We start from the raw sequence: 6,504 nt of genomic DNA on the forward strand, positions 1-6,504 counted from the left end.
TGAAAATAAAAATAAAAGAAAATTTAAGAATTAAAATAAATAAGTAATCATTTTATATAGTTAATTATTATTTGCTATTACAAATTATTAATATATATATATTTAATCTTGGTTTCAATTTTATAAAATAAAATTTATATATATTAAAAATTATATATGTTTGATGTAAGTGTGAGTGTGAGTGTGTATGTGAGTGATGTGTGTGTGTCAGAGAGAGAGAGAGAGAGAGAGAGAGTTTGTGAGTGCGTAATGTTGTCTAGTCTATTATTGAAAGCGTGGTTTCTAATTCACGCTTTCTTTACAACGTAGCTTAATTAAAAAAGCGTGATTAGAAACCACGCTTTCTGAAAGAAAAAAAAATAATTTAAAAGCGTGGTTAAAAACAACGCTTTATTTATAAATCAAATTTCTTTAAAAATGTTATTTGTAACCATACTTTTATAATTTTACAAATTTTCTACGGTTAAATTATAAAAACAGTAAAAACGTGATTTCTAACCACGCTTCAGCTTGTTTGGGATGACCTAAATAAGTGTACTTTTTGTCTTTTTATGAAAAGATGTGCAGAAAAATAGAGAAAGAATGTGATGAAAAAAAGATAAAAAGATGGATTATTTATCATATGCCAAACTTGGCCTAACTAGTTTGAGAAGTAGTTTGGTATTTTAGCTTAAGGGTTGGTTTGGGATGTCCTAAAAAAGTGCACTTTTTGACTTATTGGTGGGTTTGGGTTGGGTTTGATGTGATGTGTTAGAAAGGTGATGTGATTTAAATAAGATGATGTAACTTAAATAAGATAGTGACTTTTTGACTTTTTAGCTTATTTATTACATGCCAAACTAGCCCTTAATTAGGGAAAAGGCCTGGAACATAGACCTCCGTCGGATTTCTCAGCCTTACTCCAAAATCATCAACATCCTTGCTCTCCACCAAGGATCCTCTAGAGTGTTTTTTTCCTAAAGTTTCCTAAAGTGGTGCATTGTGTGGTTGAGATTTAATGCTGGAAAATTGATGTGACTTGTCATTAAATCTCAACCACACAATGCACCACTCTAGGAAACTTTAGGAAAAAAAAAACTCTAGAGGATCCTTGCTCCTTGCTCTCAACTCTCCAATCTCAAAACAGAGGCCTCCGTCTCAAGCTTCTCGAATCGGAGCACCATCTGAGTCAGGTCCACTCACGGCGGAGAGAGGACTCCAAGGCCAACGCCCGGGTGGTGGAGATCTTCGCCAGCCACCGCCACTGCTGGCAGGAGAAGGAGAAGTGCTCCTCCGTCAGATTGATTCCGGCGAGGAGGAAATCACGCGCCTCCGTGCGACGGTGGAGGAGCTCGAGAAGTCCGAGGCTGAGATGAGGCAAAATGTTGAAGAACTCAGGAGAGTTAATGAGGAGAGGAATCATGAGATGTTGAATTTCATGGCGGCGAGGTCGGAGTTTGAGGAATTTTCCGATTGTGGCGGTGGAGGAGAGTGTTGTTCGGAGTCGGCGAGGTTTGGGGAGGTTGAGGTTTTGGAGAAGTGTTTTTTGGAGAGAGAGATGAAATGGGTGATCTGTATGGACAGGGCAATGGGTTTAGTTCTGAGTTTTTGAATTCTGCTTCGAAACTCTTGCAGGTTTGATGATCTTCACACTCTTCTCTTTCTTCTTTTTCTTTTTTTTCCCTTTTGATTGCCTGAATTATTGGTGGAAGTTGCACATTGATGGATAAATTTGATCTGTTTGGTTGCCAAGAAAAGAAAACAGAAAGAAAGGGAAGAAAAAATGGGTTATATCTTATAATATCATATGGCTTTTGAATTTCCGAGTTTGAATGCTATCAAATTCTTGCATTTGTTTCCTGAGAAACAATCAAATGGGTGACTGATTCTCGAGCCAGAGCAATGTGTTTGTTTTTTTTTTTTTTTTTATAGTAGAATGATATGAATAGTTGACGATTGATACGACTCACTTGATAATAATTCTCTCTTCTTTAAGACGTAAGTTCATTTATTCATCTTTTTAGCAGATCAATTTCTTGTTGATATGCTATTGACATGTTGCAAGAATGTCTCTTTTATGGAAAGTTTGAATGCCCATTGCTTAGGATCATAATTTTTGAAAATCAATGAAGGAGGGTTAATTGGCGGCAAAGTACAAATTGAATTGTTTGTTAATATTATATACCCAAGTCCCCTATTAATTATCTTTGTAATGGAGTGGGTACAGTAGCTTGCAATTTGTCCGATCCTTTGTCTTTTCTCTTGTTAGCCATTTTGTCCTCGTTCACTTATCGATAACTTGGTGATAAATTGATCTTTTTGGTGCCAACTCAGGATTTGTTTTCTAGCTCTGTTTGAATTTATAAACAACTCTTCAATTCAGTGTTTCTTGTTATTTACCATTGCACTTCAGCATTTGACTGGATCTTCTTCGTGCATCTCTTTCATCCAACTGTAATTGGTATTATAGAAGCCCACCATTTTTCTATTTAAATTAAGTTCTTGTAATGACAAACTACGTAGGAAAAAGTTGGAAGATAATGGTCTACCATCTTCCACTTCCATCACCACTGAAACCCGAATTGCATGTTGGTGAGAGCAACCAACATTGGATTCCTCAATTTTGGTACAGAAAATCAATTTACTTGATAGCTAATCATCTAAACTCCAGTAAAGTGATGTCACAAAATCACTATCGAGTTAATTTGTGATGTCTATGTCTTTCATGGACTCATCTACCTGTGTGCGAATGACCCCTTTCCTTTTTTCTTTTTTTTTTCAGTTTGTCTTTTGTTTCTGTCCTCTTCTTTTTTTTTTTTTTTGAGGTATAAAACATGGTGTCTTTTGCACTTGCTGAAGACATATCTATGTTCCATAGTTGCCAAATTCCTTTTGGAAGAGGATGAGTTGGTGTGAAGCATGTGAACCTGTTGGCCTCTGAACTCAATTTCCATCTATTTGAAATCATTCTATAGTTTCTCTGACATAATTGTTTAAAAAAAATAAAATAATACTGTTTCATCAAGTAAAGAGTGATGACTTGAATGGTAATGATGATTTACGTTTTACATTCAAATTTGCTTGCTAGGCACCGTTAACCTTTTCCCTGACCCTTTTCTTCATTTTAGATTACCAACTTGGTGGATTGTTTAATTTTGGCACTTTCAATGGGACATCCAGATTGCTAAAGAGCACTTTAGTGGGTTTCCCATGTATGTTGATTGCCGATGTTCTTTTTTTTTTTTTTTTTTGGCGTGTGTGTGTGTGTGTGTTTTGCAGGATGTACAGTATGTATCTGTTGAATCATTGTGCCATATGAAGCATTTTGTATCGAGGTAAATTCTAACAGTCTTCTTAAAAATCTTTACAAAATCATATAATGTTGACATACTGTAACTAATTAAACAGCAACAAATGTTTGTTGTTTCAGAAGGGAGTCCCCATGGAAGGTGGATGGTGAGTCAACAGGTGTCTCCTCTAAACTAGAGTTACTTGAGCATGAACTGATGAATTTGGAAAGAATTGGTAAAGGTGATCAATCAAAGGTACCACCATAACCGGTGAGAAAAAAAGCAAAGAGATATCAAGCTCTTTCACGGAAGATTGATGATCTATGCAAAAGGGTGGTAATGCATAACAAGTTAACAGCCTCTTTTTTTGCAGCTTTATGCTTTTATATAATGTATTTTATCCTCAAGTAGTTTAGGAACCTTATCATTTTACTTCACCATATCACAACATAAAACTTTTTTGTCAAATGCGACAGTAACTATAATATGTGATGTGACAGGCTGTCAAAGTAGTCCGGTTAACACCCATAATTTTAAGAAAGAACCTTGCTCCATGAGCACTAAATAACTTCTCTAGTAGAAAATTTATTTGAAATAGAAGTTAGATGTTAGCAATTCTTCAATGATCCCAGAAACTACATTAATCCACAAAATGTGTTAGGATCAAATATTTGAAAATGTAAGTTGTCTAATTTGCACAACCCTTGGCTGTTTATCTAGTAGACATAATTCATGGTCGGTTGATGGAAGACCAGGGTGAAAATTCTGGGATTGAGGTTAGGGATGGATATATCAATTGAAGTTTGAACTGTAGTTGCAGGATTCGTGCAACCAAGTGATGAATATTCGTAAGAAGCGCGATTCCGCATTTCTTAGAAAGAAACGTGTAAGAATCGCGTTTCTGCAGAGAGAGAAACGCGATCCGGTCCAAGATGGGATCGTTGGTGGAAAAGAAAAGCAAAACAGAGAGATACACCCTAACTCGCTGAATACGCAGAAAAAAACCCTAACTCGAATACAAAGAGATAAAAACCCTAACTAATTGAATATATATATATATATATAGAGAGAGAGAGAGACAGAGAGAGAAAAATAGAAGAGAAAGAGTGAAGAAGAACCTGTTGAAGCCCTAATTTGTTATTCTTCTTCGTTCTTTATTTTTCTTCTTCTTCTGTTCATCTCTCTCCATGAGTCTGCGCAATCGTCTCTCTCTCGCTTTCGACTTTGTCTCTCGCTTGTGTTGAACTCATCGACTCTGCGCGATGGTCTCTCTCTCTTCTTTTTGAGCAATCGTCTCTCTCTTTCTCTCTCCTCTGTTCTATTCGTTTGATGTCCCTAATTCCTTATTATATATATATATATTAACAAAAAAAAACCTTTTTTTTTTCCTTTCCTCTTTTTCTTTTTTTTCTATTTTTTTGAATATTCTTATTTTCTCAACTTAAACATACATAAAATAAATTATTTTTTTTGTAACAAAAAATAATTTGTAAACAAAATTTGATGTTAAAGTAAACAAATAAAACTTAAAAATAAATAAATAAATAAATAATATATATATGTTTTTAATTTTACATATAACAAATAAAGTTATACATTGTCAAGTCTTTTTATTTGATTAGATGATTAAGAATTAATGATATTTTGTATTAGTGATGAATTTTCTTATGGGATTCTATTATATTTTTGTGTAGCAATGTAAGTCATCAAAACTAATATATTTAAATAAAGCCACTGCAAAATTTTTGAATTAATTTTATTTATATATGCATAATATACATATATATATATATATCTAAGCGCTCCTTGAGGCGCTCCCAACCGAAGAAACTTCTATCGGCTCATGCTCTCCCGCTCCTGCTCCCGCTCCCGCCTCCGCCCCCGCTTCGTGCAACTAAGGTTCCTCTGTTTCACTCGTACAATCATCCAGTTGTCATAATTCGTGGTCCTTTAGTTTCTGTCTCATTGTCGTGGGCATTGTGACCTGTCTATTTTAGTAATATTGATTTATAATGACGAATGTTAGTGACAATGTTTGTCTTGCTTGATATAGCAAACAAGTGATCCACGTGAACCCACACTGAGCTCGGAGTTTCGAGCACAAAGGCAAACAGAGTTTTTGCTTGAAGCATTTCGTCTCCAGCAGCATGCATCTGAAACTGGACAAAAGCTGATGGCATTGAAAACTGAGACGGGAAAGAGCGATTTTGGGGATGAGCTTGAAGGTCACACCAAACTGACTACACAGCGGTGCTTGGACTCAATTAAAAACAACTTCAAAGAAATCCAGAGGAACTTGGAGATATGGTTGGCTAGAATCATTGGAGATCTTCAAGGGATTCAAGCTAGAGATGGCGCCTCTCGAGTAAGGGAATATTATATATCCAGATATCCTTCTGTTCAATAGAGAAATCATGACTCAACTATGAATCCTGATCTAGCAAATATATGTATTCCTTTTTTAGTGAATTACTAACACAACTGGAGCTTAGAAGGGAAAAAAAAAAATGTTGTAGAATAGAGACATCAATGAAGAACTCGTGTAAATGTTCTGTTCTAAATAAATTTCGTATGGAAAAAGATGTGTATATCACCGAGTCATATGATTGAATTAGCGGCCATGGAGCTCACTGATCCAACATGGTATGATATGGTGGAAATCTAACTTCTTTAGAAGTTCTTTTTAAGGTGTTTGTTATTAGCTTATCGGCTGAGAGAAATTTATCTGTACACTTTACATAGTAACACCCAAACTTGGCCATGGTTATTTGCAATTCCATGAATGCCTTTATTTCATCACTTTCTAATAAACTTTTTTCAAATAGTTTCTTGTTTTAGCACTTAATCGATACACATACGTATCTCTGTACAAACATTATTTAATAAGTAAAATAAACCCTAATGCTGTGTTTGGTTGGAAGATTTAGGGAGGAATTTGGAAAGGAAAAGGGGAAAGGTGTGTGAAACTATGTAAAATGTAAGTATATTTTTTTCACATTTTACTTATCTTTTCCATTTCACTTTCCAAATCCCAGCTCAAATCCCTCAATCAAACACAGTATAACAGAACTTAATCCTGAAGCTTAGGGCTTGTAATTGATATCAGTACTTTGGCCATATATATTTCAGAGTAATTTATGGATACCATTAATGCCACATCAAAATATCAGGAGAAATTCTATTTTCACACATCAAATCTTCTCTATGTACATTATTTCTAAGCGCACACACAATG

At 35.0% G+C, this 6,504-nt stretch overlaps 1 pseudogene across 1 annotated transcript; it reads left to right on the forward strand.

Annotated features, from left to right (window-relative positions):
- The first annotated feature begins 1,356 nt into the window (after window positions 1–1,356).
- LOC114286407 (uncharacterized) lies at window positions 1,357–6,065 on the forward strand (annotated as a pseudogene). The gene is made up of 4 exons (XR_014344687.1): window positions 1,357–1,614; window positions 3,259–3,314; window positions 3,410–3,605; window positions 5,323–6,065. The product of XR_014344687.1 is annotated as an uncharacterized LOC114286407 (transcript).
- The last annotated feature ends 439 nt before the right edge of the window (window positions 6,066–6,504 follow it).

This window comes from Camellia sinensis, chromosome 11 (assembly GCF_055761805.1).
Source record: "Camellia sinensis isolate YWXY chromosome 11, ASM5576180v1, whole genome shotgun sequence".
Taxonomy (NCBI): Eukaryota; Viridiplantae; Streptophyta; class Magnoliopsida; order Ericales; family Theaceae; genus Camellia; species Camellia sinensis.